The sequence below is a fragment of the Idiotropiscis lumnitzeri genome, chromosome 6, assembly GCF_059441095.1.
Source record: "Idiotropiscis lumnitzeri isolate Australia: NSW breed Sydney's pygmy pipehorse chromosome 6, RoL_Ilum_1.0, whole genome shotgun sequence".
Lineage (NCBI taxonomy): Eukaryota > Metazoa > Chordata > Actinopteri > Syngnathiformes > Syngnathidae > Idiotropiscis > Idiotropiscis lumnitzeri.
In genome coordinates, this window is record NC_142396.1 from 11,062,236 (window position 1) to 11,075,044 (window position 12,809).

General features: G+C 39.9%; 1 long non-coding RNA gene across 2 annotated transcripts in view; it reads left to right on the forward strand.

Moving 5' to 3' along the window:
- The first annotated feature begins 927 nt into the window (after nt 1-927).
- Nucleotides 928-12,809, forward strand: part of LOC148335222 (uncharacterized) — an 86,381-nt gene continuing 74,499 nt past the window's right edge. For both annotated transcript variants that reach the window (XR_015844104.1, XR_015844105.1), the window contains exons 1-3: nt 928-1,036; nt 3,456-3,523; nt 8,856-9,048. This is a non-coding gene — a long non-coding RNA (uncharacterized LOC148335222). The remainder of the gene's footprint in view (nt 1,037-3,455; nt 3,524-8,855; nt 9,049-12,809) is intronic.

Sequence of the window (12,809 nt, forward strand, 5' to 3'; positions counted from 1 at the left end):
AATACGGATGTGTCGACATCTCACGACCAGGAAATTTCACATGTAGGTCCTCAACACAAACCTCACTACCACGCTTTCCGATACTCGCACTCAAAATGCATGGACTGTATTTTACAAGATGTCTATTAAATTTATTGATTGCAAAATATATCTTTCTTTTACACTTACTATTGTAGTTTATTACCTGTCAGTGTTCTACTTCACACTCAGGTCTAGTGAAGGGTAATTTCAGGTTCACGGACAACTCGGTAGTGTAATGTAACAACTCGTGTGACTTGAAATAAATTGATATCTTGCCATATGTAAATAGAGATCTATTTTAAATCGAGTAAAGTTATTTTTAATAAGGACAATTAAGGCTATGCCATTTTAAGAATATTACCTAGTACAATTGTGGTAGAAAATAATATAATTTATGAGAAATATTTGTTTTCACCATTTTGTCTTTTTTTTATGCTTATTTTTGGACTTGCAACCTGCATCATGTACAGATTGCTTCAACACATGAACATGTACTTCTCATAAAGACAATTCCTTCCTAATTCCAACACAAATAATATTTTTTATTGATTCTTATGTAATTTAAAACCTTGATGAATTTAGTTTTTTTATAAGATCTTGATTTACCTTAATAGTAAAAAAAAATTCAAAAAAAGGTCAACACAGATTCACTGTGTGTGTGTGGGAGACGATATATGTCTTTCATATTCTGACAATATATATTGTCTCTCACACTATGTGTGTACTGAATTTGTATGCGTTTACTTTTTTGGACTATTACAGTAAGTTAATATTTTCACCATATTCTCAATCTCATTTATTGTGGTGCACCTGCACAGCGCTGCTGCTCTTGCAACACTGAACAGTAAACCAGCGTCAGTCTGGATATTGTACACTTGGGGGCGCTGCAGGCCACCACTTCCATGTTTGCCTTTCATGAGACTTGGCAGACCAATGGGCTCGCTTTGGGCCTGGCTGTCAGCGACCGGGCTGCGTGCGCGTGCGTTTACGCACTTTAAACAGGATGATACCACAGGTAGGTTCATGCCACAGTCCGTGTCACTTTCGATAGAAAATTAAACACAGAGAAAACAAGAGCGTTAACCCCAAATTGTCCCTATTCCAACGGTTCGCCCGGGCTCACGTCACCTCGCAGTCATCGAGTCACAACGTGTAACGTTTTGGGCGGTGAAAACAGTCCAGCTGGACGCATTGTGTACACCGCAACCCTCCACCACCTTCCCCCCTCTCGTTTGACGCCTTTGTGTGAGACCTGTACGCCTTTGCCTGCTAATAGCTCGTCCGGTTGAAGGTCAGCTTACTCCTCTAATGAGCTGCTGCGAGGATTTGGATCAGCAATTTAATGCAAGGAAGGCCACACATTCAGACGCTTACTAGCCACAACACTTGGTACACAGACGAGGTAGTTGGGTCAAAATTGTGTTTTTACAAAATGTGTTTAACTCGATGGCTCAACGGGATTCGGACCTCTGGGAGCCCGCGTGCCGTACGTAGTTAGTGAGATTGGAAAAGAGTTTGCTATGTTGTGTCATTTCAAAAGTGATCATCGTCATATTGTGATCAGCACGTCAATAAAGAAAAACAACCATACCTTAGTCCCGGGCTACTTAAAATTTCAGGTGTGATTAAATTCTGACATCTCAGCATTAATAGTCTTTTTTTTTTTTTTTTTTTGAAAAAGGTTTATTTACCTCCCCAAGAATATAGCCTCATTTTCTTAGAGAGTAATGGTGTCGTTCAATGCATAATCTAACAGGAATTAAGTTGTATTTTTGCTAATCACTTAAAATAACTTTCTCCCTGTTTTGAACTTGGGCTGTATCATATTATATCTTTGTCTTGAAAAAATACAACTTTATTCTCTTTACTTATTTTACCCCCAATATGTGAAGAGGTTTATTGTAACAGTAAGAGTGAGACTTCACTCCAAAATAGGTAATTTGTTAATTCCCACGACATTTAGAGCTGTGTATGGTTGTTTAACTGCCATTAGTACAATGAAGCCACCCTTGAAAAAAAAACTCTGTGGGTGTCACTGGACCCAGAAAGTTGAGAACCCGTCGTTTGACACTATTGACAATGATCATGGTTGAAAAGGTGTAGTGGGCTATATGCCGTGTCCTATATGTTGTCCCTCTTATCACGGAACCTGAAATGTACAGCTTTGGCGGCGACGTGCATTTGAGTCTATTGGTTTGTGATGTTTGACATGCAGAAGACTGACTGTTATATTAAAATCTCAACCTAGCCACTAATAGGGTCTTTATGTCTTATAAAATGACACTTTTTTGTGTAAAATGACCGATTTATTCCCAATTAGTTTTTCCCCTTTAATCTTATCAAATTAAATATTTTTAAATGACAACTTTGTTCTTCTGATTCACAGATTACAGTCGTGTGACTGCAAGAAAGATGAAGGAAAGGAGCAATGAGGCTTTACACAATAGATTTTTTGGTCTGATTAACAAGCTTAAAAACAATCACGGTCCCCGGAGTATGACAGATTGTGTTGGCTGTAATGTTTGTTGGATCGGCGAATTATTACATGACAGCAGATCAGAAAATGTATAATATGCAAAATATCGTCCGATTCCATCTGTCCGATCACGTCGGTGTAAGTTTGAGGAGCAAGACTAAGAATTTGTTCCTCATTTTTCATAATTTTAAAAATCACTGCTGCGTCCTTCATGTTTTATTTATTTGACTTTGCTGGTGGGAAGACCATTGCTTTCTTTAAGCACTTTTCAACACAATTACTACCAATAAATTTGAATTTGGGGTGATTAAGTTAAACATGTCTTTAGGATGCAGACTACATTGGCCACCATAATTACAACATCAATAACCTTCTGATAGTGTGTTATGAATTTCACTTCAGCAGAATGTCATGAAATCATAAAATGGAGTAAAACAATAATGTCTGTACACTTTCTACACTCCAAGCCTGTCGGGTGTCCAAGAAAACGCAGAGGTGCAAGAGCTCAGGTTTTTCAGGACACATACACACACACACACATTTAAATCTTGAGATCCTGCAGGGTTTGATTCGGGGGTTCCGTTGAAAAAGCCCATCACAGACAGTGGGCCTACAGCCAACTGGGATGGATTGTAGGGTGGGACTCAAACAGATGGGAACTAGCGCAAAAAGGTGAGGACGAGGTCAATCTGAGCTCCGGCGATAAAGCTGTGGGCAGTGCTCGTAGCACTATTTTAAAAGTTAACTGGAGAAAACAGCTTGTGTGGTCAGAATAAACTCATAAGAACATATTGCAGCTTTTTTTCCCCCTCCTGCTTTTGTGTAGATTGCCACAGGCAGAAGAAGCAGACACCAAATGTTGGAAAACTAGTCTGGAAATCAGGAGAATGCAGCGGATGGGGTTTTACACCCATGTCCCCCTTTTTCTTTTGGTCTAACCCTGATTCGTCTTTTTCAGGATTGTGATACCTGAGAAACAAGAAGTTGAAGCACACACACCACACGTCGCATGGGAAGACATCACAGGTAATTAATGAAGACCTCAAAGGTTGTAGTTTGGAGTTTGATTAAAGTTACACAAATTTATCACTCAAAATGCAAATCTCATGAGGAATCTAAAGGACCATTTTGCTTTTTCTTTGGCTTTTTTGTTCGAAGTGTGATGATAACCTCAGAGTGCAGAGTGGTTTTTCTCACTGAAATATGAGCAATACGGTACATCAAAGACCCTGTAAAGTGAATTCAGACTTGTTTCTAAATGTAGCACGTGTACATGTTTTGAAGATTTGATAGATAAAAATGGGTCAAGACTGAGAACGACGTACAGTGGACTTTGCGCTTCACATTTTGCGGCTTCAGTGCTTCGCGGCTTTTAAAAAACCAAAAAAACAAACATTGCATAAAGGCGTGTCGTTCCAAAGAGATAAACTGAATTGTCGGCTTTGTACATAACCACTGGCAATCATACAAGGCGTGCGATGGGTTTCGACCAATGAGAGCAGCAGTGGATTTTTCAAATGAGCTGATAGGCTGCGCATTATTACAGCCTCACCCAGCAGTTTATTTTATTTTATTTTGCCAGTCTCGTCCCTGTGAATGAACAAATGGCACTTTTGAACAACATTCTGTTCTGAAACTCATGTTATTCAAATGCGCCGTTCAGTTAGTCAAAATCGTGCCGGATAAGCGAATAGTAAACAGATGTGTTCAGAAGCTGTGAGCGGGGTGCGCTCGGCCATCTGAATAGCACGGCTCGCTCAGCACAACGAAACATCGCCAAATAAAATGTTCAAGCATTTAGAAGGTTCGGAACAATGTCAGGAGAGTTGACCGGGGCTCCAGGCTTTAGAGTGCCTCATTGTTGATGTGACAACTAGTGTGTGCCATATACAGCAGTATTCCAACCATCGGAGTACTAAAATACACATTGTTTTTAATTTAGGACAGTTCCAAAGCACCAAGTATGTTTTGCCTTTTTTTGGCTTAGTTTTCTTTGGAATTGAAATGGATCTACTTCATTTTAGTTTTATTGCACCATGCTTAATATTTGACGGTTAATTTTGCCTGTACAATGCGTAAAGATTTTCTGCTGCTCAAAGATTTACCTCCTCAACCAGCATCAACCCGTAGCAGGGAAAGTTACACTTGACCACTCGTGAATTCTTCATAACACGTTTGGTGATTGGGCACCTGAGCCGGATTCATTTTCACGTCACCACCCTCGCATTCATTTTCAAGTCGCCACGCCAACCCCCCATCGCTGTAAAAACATGCGCCTCAGCGGCACCAGATTAACAGAGAGCCCCCTAATGGAGTAATTACACCAAGCCAAACATCTATTTTTCACCTGTGCTCTGCCATTATTCTCTGTCTCCCTAGCCACTCTATTGGAAGTCACTTACTCGCCTTACTATGACTTATCATTGACTGCCATTTAGACGTTCCTGAGCAATTTGTCTTTTGCCGCCTGGCCTCGTTGCAATAAACGATCTTTCTCCCTCGACTATATGAAACATTCATGGGCAAAAAAGGAAGAGAAACCCCTCCACAAACATACATAAGCAGCGCAGTGTGTCTTAGCAGATACTATAAAGGTGACAGACAAGGAAAATAATGTAGCCAGCCTGGCCAGTCCAAACGCCCCAGGGACCAGTAGGAGGGGAAAAAAAACAACTCCACTATGACACAAATGTGTTAAATGGGTCGTGCATCTGGTGATTGCAGTTACAAACACACTAGAAGCCTTAATGCTGCCCTTTTATAGTAAAAAAGAAACTGGATTTGTCAAAATGGCGTTGGAACCATATGACTTCTCTTAGCCTTGAAGACTTGTCAAAATACGTAAAAATACATACTTACTGCTTCATACTGCAACATGACAATATATGTACAGTAAACATTGAAATAAATGTCACCATGACTGCGGCAGTAATTTTATGTTGTCATAATAAAGTGCAACTTTTGATTTCTGACGTAAGTACCATATAACACTGGAGTCAATAAATTAGGAAGTGCTTAACAATTACAATCGGTAAGGAGACACTTCTACTATAGTACAACAACTGTGAAGTCGTTTTTAGTGTCTAAGCACTAGCTCATGCCAAGATCTAATAGTTAATTATTTTTTACAGATGGGCGAGTACCCATATCAGGTATCAGTATTGGGCTGATATTGGCCTAATTTTAAGGACTCAGGTACTCGTGGAATCTGCCGCTACTAGCCACCAATGCTTAAATGGACCATTGATGAATCTGAAAATTAGCTCTTACGTAATACATCTTTGTATGAAAAAAATGATGTTAGCTCTGAGTAAATTGTTGGTCTACAAAAACTGGTTTTGAACATCCGTATTGTATTTCTGAAGAATGAATGGCCTTTTTAGGGGTTTAATACGCCCGAAAAATCACAAATATTGCTATTTTGTTTATTCTGGTGAAATGGCATTTATTTTAGGAGTCGCCCATACAACCCACCAGAGTTTGAAAAAAGGTTTGTCCCGACGTCAGTTGACCAGAAATTGGTGCCTATTGAAACAGGACCCATCAAAAAGTCTCAAGGACCCACTGTTGGTATTAAATAGGAAGCTGGCCATTTTGGATTGATGCAGCCATTTTGAGTGAATTCCAGCGTGAATTCTTCCTTTGCTATAATGAACTTGATTATAGGAATAAGGTGGGCATCTCTCAATGGTGAAGCTTTTTTTCCCTCCGTCCTCGCAGAACACTGCTTCAAAGTAACTATTTTGAGGGTTCGCCTTGAAAAATGTGCGATCGTCGGTGCTTGTAGTTTTGATTTGTTTTGTTTTCATTCTCGAATGGTGTCCTTGACTTGCAGGTTGTGTTCTATTTTGGTTTCGTTTGCAGTAAGATAAGGTTTACACACCAGAATATTTTTTGCCTGTTTTCATGCACTGCCTTATTGGATTTATGAATTCAGGGTTTCCCATACGTAACAGCAATGCTGATGGATCGTTTAGCCGCGACGTGTGTACGACGACAGTCGAAAGGGTTAATCTCATTCTTAACTTGGGAAGGGGGGAGTTCTGATTCGTCCCTCTCACTGCTTAACGCAATGACAAATAACCACGATTCTTTTTCTTGCACTGATAATCAGGACAACTTAAACATTTCTCACCGGCCCCGAGTGAGACCATTAATCCTCCTGCGATGGCGCCGATAAGTGGCGACTTCAGAGTAATGGCCTTGTCACCTTCAAAAAAGTGGGAGAAAATGTAAGCAATTAAAAAGCGACACCCGTTATTATGTATTTTTTTGCATGTCAGGTCTATCTGTGTCATCTGCCAGTTTTAATTGACTGATTAATGGAATTATGTTTCTTGTAATTATAAGTATTAAACGTGAGGTTCTCTACATAGGAAATGACTGTTGGGATTAAAAAAGATCTTGTTCTGCTTCACTTAAAGCTCGGTTTTGCTTTTTTTCCATTTAGTTTACAGTGTTTAAAATTAAAATGCCATTCATATTATATTTGGCTCTTACTGGGAATGCAACTTATGCCACAAACAAATTATGCCACTTTGTGCTTTGGTTTTGAAATAATATTGCCCATCGTTTCTATTTTTATTTTCTGGTATATTATCACAGTTGCTTGTACAGTGGTACCTTGACATACAAGTTTAATTTGTTCTGTGGATAAACTCGTAACTCAATTTATTCGTACCTCGAATCAGCTTTTCCAATAAAATAGAAATCCATTCCACCCTCATAATGTTTTAATTAAAAAAAATAGTACAGCATTTTTCAATATTAAAATACTGTTAAAACATGCTTGAACATTGAAAAAATGCAAAAAATAAACTACTTTTAAAGAGTGCAATTAATCCTTTTACCACTAGGGTAGTTCAGTGTTAGCTCTTTTCTCGGTTTGGAATTTTTAATTCATGTTTAATAAAATGCCTCAACGAATGTGGCTTCCCCAGGTTGCTTCTTTGTTTTTTTTAATCACTCGGTGGCGTATCTGAGGCTCGCTCGTAAGTAAAATTGTAGCTCACAAAAAAAAAATCAAACAAGACTGCTTGAAAAACTTGTAAATTGGGGTACTCGTAATGCAAACTACCACTGAATTGGGATATGCCTTGTAATGATTGGATACATTTCTATTTTTGTATTACAAAACCTTGTAAGAGCTTTGAGTCAAATGTCTCAACTTATTTACCCTGCAAATTGAACTTTTTGTCATTCACCGTTACCCCCATGCAAAAAAAAAAAAAAAGCTTGATCATGTGATACACAGTATGTCTAAGGCTACAACTATGTTTCCTTCAAAAGGGTCCTGGGGCCTGAGTTTTCAAATCCCCCTCCAAAGCCCGTTTTGGCTACTCTTTGTTTGGCTCATTGGCATTCTGACCCCATGCTTTCTCAGACTTTGAACTCAAAGCTTTGGGAAAGCCGTATTGCTTCTTTAAACACATTATCAGCGGACTTGGGTTTTAAGAATATCGCTAATCATCTTAAGGTTTTAGTGCAGTGTGGCAGCGTCATCAAAGCCTTCCTTGGGCCATTCACTGGCTTGGGACACTGTAAGAACAGTGAAATACACACAAATGTAATAGTGGCTACTTGTTTGTGAGTTATACTCAAGGAGTTGCTCAACTTAAATCCGATCAAAAAACGTCTGCACTAAAATTTGTTCAACTTCACTTTTACTTAAAATATTACAATGAATCATTCTCAGTCAGCATCCAGTACACAACGGGGGACCTTTGCCTTCAACTGAGACCCTCTTTTGGCTCATTTCCCACTTTCATCAAAAATGGAAATCAAGTGCAACAGGATTTACAATAAGATATTAGCAAACCTCAAACCGCAGCTTTCATTAAGCCTGATTCATTTGCTAGGTTACGATTTCCGCCTACACAGCGTCATCATAACTTGGCATCTTGTGAGTGTTTAATGAATAATGAATGTCTAAATATATCAACTGACAAGGATTGCACGCCCTGTTTTAAAGACTGAGCCGTGCTTGGTATACAATGGTTGTACGTAATTACGGGAGTGGAAGGTAACAGTGCTGTTCTTGTTATTCATTTAGAAAGTATCAGCCATGTTTTTTTGTATACGGTAGATATATTTTATACTAGATTTTATACTCGGCATCCCTAATATGGTTGTTAATGAATTGAACCTTCAGAATTTATGGGTAATATACTTTTTTAAAATGTATTTATTTATTTATTTATTTTTGATGGGGGGTGGGGGACCGCTTTACGACAAAACACAAATTACAATATTGGAAACGAAATAAAGTTTTGCTCTTTAGATTTGTTTTTTTTCTGCTACTGAAATTTGCTTTATTTATCCCGATTCCTCTCGAAATGCTGTATTTTTTTCTTTACAGATTTTGTGAAAAGAATTGCTTCCTCGCCCAATAATCCCTCAAAACAACCTGATGACCATTTCAAAGGTTTCACAATTTAACATCCAAAAATTAGCCATCAACCTGCTTGACTTGGCTGCTCTACAGTTTGTCATTGAAGAAGAGTAACAACGCACTCACTCCAGCACTCTGTCTTTTCGCAAGAGTTCACAAGGTAAGACCAGACAAATTTTACAAAATATTTGGGGCTTGTAAGTGCTTACATCAGGCTTCAAGTTTCCAATGTGGATAAATCACTGCTTATGCACAGTATATATTCATGCTCCTTTCTGTCACACGTAAACCAATTAAATAATTCTGCTCGTAGATTCAACTTTCCAGTCACTTAAATAATTAAATGGTCATGAGCGGGCTTGAATTGTCAACACTGACTTCAGCATTTGTAGAATTGCTCTTTTCGTATCACAGCCGTGTCATTGGTGTTAGCAGTGAACATCAGCGGAGATGTTCTTAATCTTTTTTTTAAAAACACAATCTTCTTGTCCCATAATTTCCGATTATTGCATGACGCTACTCATTTTTAACGATTATGTCATCTGCTGTGAGAAGTCGTTCTACAGCATCAAATACCTCTTTTTTTTTTATCATGTAGGCTCTCTAATAGAAAAATTAAGAACAATTCTATGAATTGATTAATTTAGAAAATGTTTTTTATTGAAAACTTTAGTTGAGTTTATTTCAGATATGTTTGACATTTTATTTAGTTGGTTACTTTTCACAATGCAGTAAGTATGTGAGAAACCTGTGCAGTAGGCAGTGGACTCTATCAAGAGAATCTTTGCGTAAAGCAGTTTGGAGTTTAATCTTGTGATCACAAACGCTCATCTTTTTGGGGGGCACTTCGCTGAAAATGAGTTTGCGCATGTGATTGCACAGCGATCTGTTTGTGCCCCCACGGCTCCTCTTAAAGCTCCTCAATCTCGGCAGCCCCCGCCCGTGATTACGATTTGGCACCTCGAGTCACATTGTCTTCATCTGGAAATATTTCAGCCGCATTTGGGGAGATGAGGGATAAAGGAGGAGAGGGTAAAAACACACCCTGTTGTGTGAATCCTAGAGAAGGCCTTGAACCCTGCCATTCATCCCTTTCACTTCATCAGCTGAGTCTAATTGCCAGAGAGGACAGAATACCCAGAGCCCAATTGTTCTTTATCCTCTTTGGAGCCTCTGAGGCATGAAAAGCGAAAGGCCTGCTTTTGATCTTTTTTTGTTAGTTTTTTTTTTCTTCTTCTATCATCCCCTACTATCCTCTCCCTTAGAGTGGGACACTCCTTTTCAGATGGTGCCCCCTTCTTCATCCACACTAAATAATTATCAAGCTCTGCTTCATCAAATAATGGTGGGTATGGGAGGTCACGATGGGGAGGGCCAGAGGTCCGCCGGGGTGGCCGGTAGGACGCTGTGGCGCTCCCCAACTCATCTCGGAGGCATGCTTCTTAGTGGTGACTACCTTTATAGACCTTGACCCCGGTTTTCGTTTGCCTGTCCTAATGAGACCCTCTCAGGCATGCCCAGCAATGATGGGCTTGCAATGGTGGGGTTGGGAGGCCAAAGTACAATGAGACGCAGCACTGTGCTCAAACAAGAGCGCATCTGTGCTATCTTATTAAAGCCTTGGAAAGGAGCTCATGCGTCTCAACGTCCCGTAGGCACTGAGAGCAGGTCTATTGACACCTACTTGTCCTTTGCGGTCAACACCTTTCAGTCAGCAGGCAGGCACACCCGAGCTCTCATCGCAAATAATTCGCCGTGGAGTATTTAGCGATGCAAAGTGCTTAACTTGCTTAGCGTGGGGATGAAGAATGCGTTTTTGTGAAGATGAAAAACTCTTTGGATGTTGAGAAACGACAAGCAGTGTCAAAGACCCCCCCTCCCGCCTCCCCACCTCTCCTGACACAAGCAAACATTACTTGTATCAAAAGAATGCAGGGGCACCAACGTCTCTCCTGATGCTTTAAAGATTTTGTTTTCCATCAAATGGATTCGCGAGCATGTAGATGCTTGTTGATTTTGCTTTCAGAATTGCTCATATGCAATATTTTTTTTCTTGCCCTCTGGTATTGGCCTTGGCACTCATCCCACTCTCAGAAATGTCTCAAAACGTGACGACTAAAATGGCACTTTGGTGATTAAAGAAAATGTGCAAGAAATAACGAGACCGCCAACCTAGCTAACTCGCAAACAAAAGCGACAGCGGGACATGCTGCGATGATTCGAGCAAAGTGACAAACAAAAACACAAGTAGCCCCAACAAAAACCTTAAAGCAATCATGTTACGCACGCCGAACATCTGAGCACTGTGCCAGAACAAAGCCGAGTTGCTGTCAGTGCATCGATCCACTCCTGAAGGAGCATGTTCTCACACACACACGCACACACTTTTAGCTCTCTGATTGCTCCGTGCTTCTCGCCTTCTCCCCCACCCAACACCCTACCCCGGGCCTCTAACGCTCCTCTCTGACTGCTCCCTCAGAATGTTCTTATTGATCTGGCCTACTTCGCCGGAGTTAACTCGCTGATAAAACCGGACCGAGGGCTTCCAACAGCACGACGAGTGTTTGTATGGCTGCTTGCAACATTTAAAGAAAACATTTTTAAAACTTGATTTAGTCACAGTGGTTCAACTAGAACGCACCAATTTGCCAACTGCCGTCCATTCTGGTCGTCTATTTGAAGCTTTCACTGTTGCCAGGCAAGAAGCTGAGAGTAAAAAAAAAAGTACTTTGAGTTGAAGAAGTTTGTTTCTAAGCACATTGAAATATAAACAGTGTGACAGCATCGGAATTGCAAGTCTGACTCCAAACGAGAACGAAACTTGTAGTTAAATTAGTTTTTGAGTTGAGTTATTTCGTACAACACAATGAAATTACAAAAGACAGATAAAATCATTTTGTGAAACATTTGTGATTAATGAAATTAAACACAAGGGCCTGTAAAATACCTCAACTAAACTCTAGTTGTCATTTGAACTGCTAAATAGAAGCCTTGATTTTAACGTCAGAGTTCTGTCTCACATCTTCTGTAAGACTGCTCGCTCCACATTTTAGCTGCATGAAGCTAAAATATAGTTTCACTGTATTTAATCCTGACTCCGGGCTCCAGGAGTAAACCACCCCCTTTGGTTTTCATAGCCCAAATGGTTCTAATGGCTCGAACATGCCAGTGATAAAAGTTGGTGCTAGACTTGAAGAAACGTATTCACTAAGTGGAGCTCATAGCTGTCTGAACGTCAGGAAGCCAGTTCGGAGACCTCAGCACTGGGCTAATATGATTGTGGTCAATTTTGCTATAAAGTAGGACAACTGCAGATGACTACGGTATTCTCCGGACTATAAGGCGCTCACATACGCATATAAGCCGCAGCAACTCTCTTTGGCCTCCCCCCAAAAAGACACACAAGCCGCACCAGACTATAAGCCGCAGTTTTCTATGTTGAAAAAAATGAGTTGTTTACTGCATGTACAGAACAAGTTTGTACTGGGAATGCACATAAAGGTACATGAACAGATTCTTAAAACAGTGCCTTTAAACACGGCAACAACTTTGCTAAGTAAAACAGAACAGACCCAAGAGAAAAAGAAAATTTAGATTTCATTTAGCGTATTTTCTGAACTATAGAACGGCCCTACCAGTGAAAGAAAAATCCACAGAAAAGCCCAACCGTTGTATTTGCTGCGTGGTTCAAAATCGAGAAAAAAAGTAGTGGCTTATCGTCTGGAAAATACGGTCTTTGTTTTTGCTCAGTGAACATACTGTATGGTCTCGAACAGCAGCATTTTTGATGTATTTCAGCTGTTTTATATCTCATTTATAAATCCCAGAATGCAGACAGTTACAGTCTTCTTACCTGCTGGAAACTAACACAAGGAAAATAGCTGTATTGTAGACCCTTTGCCTTTGTTTAGCGCCGAGGCA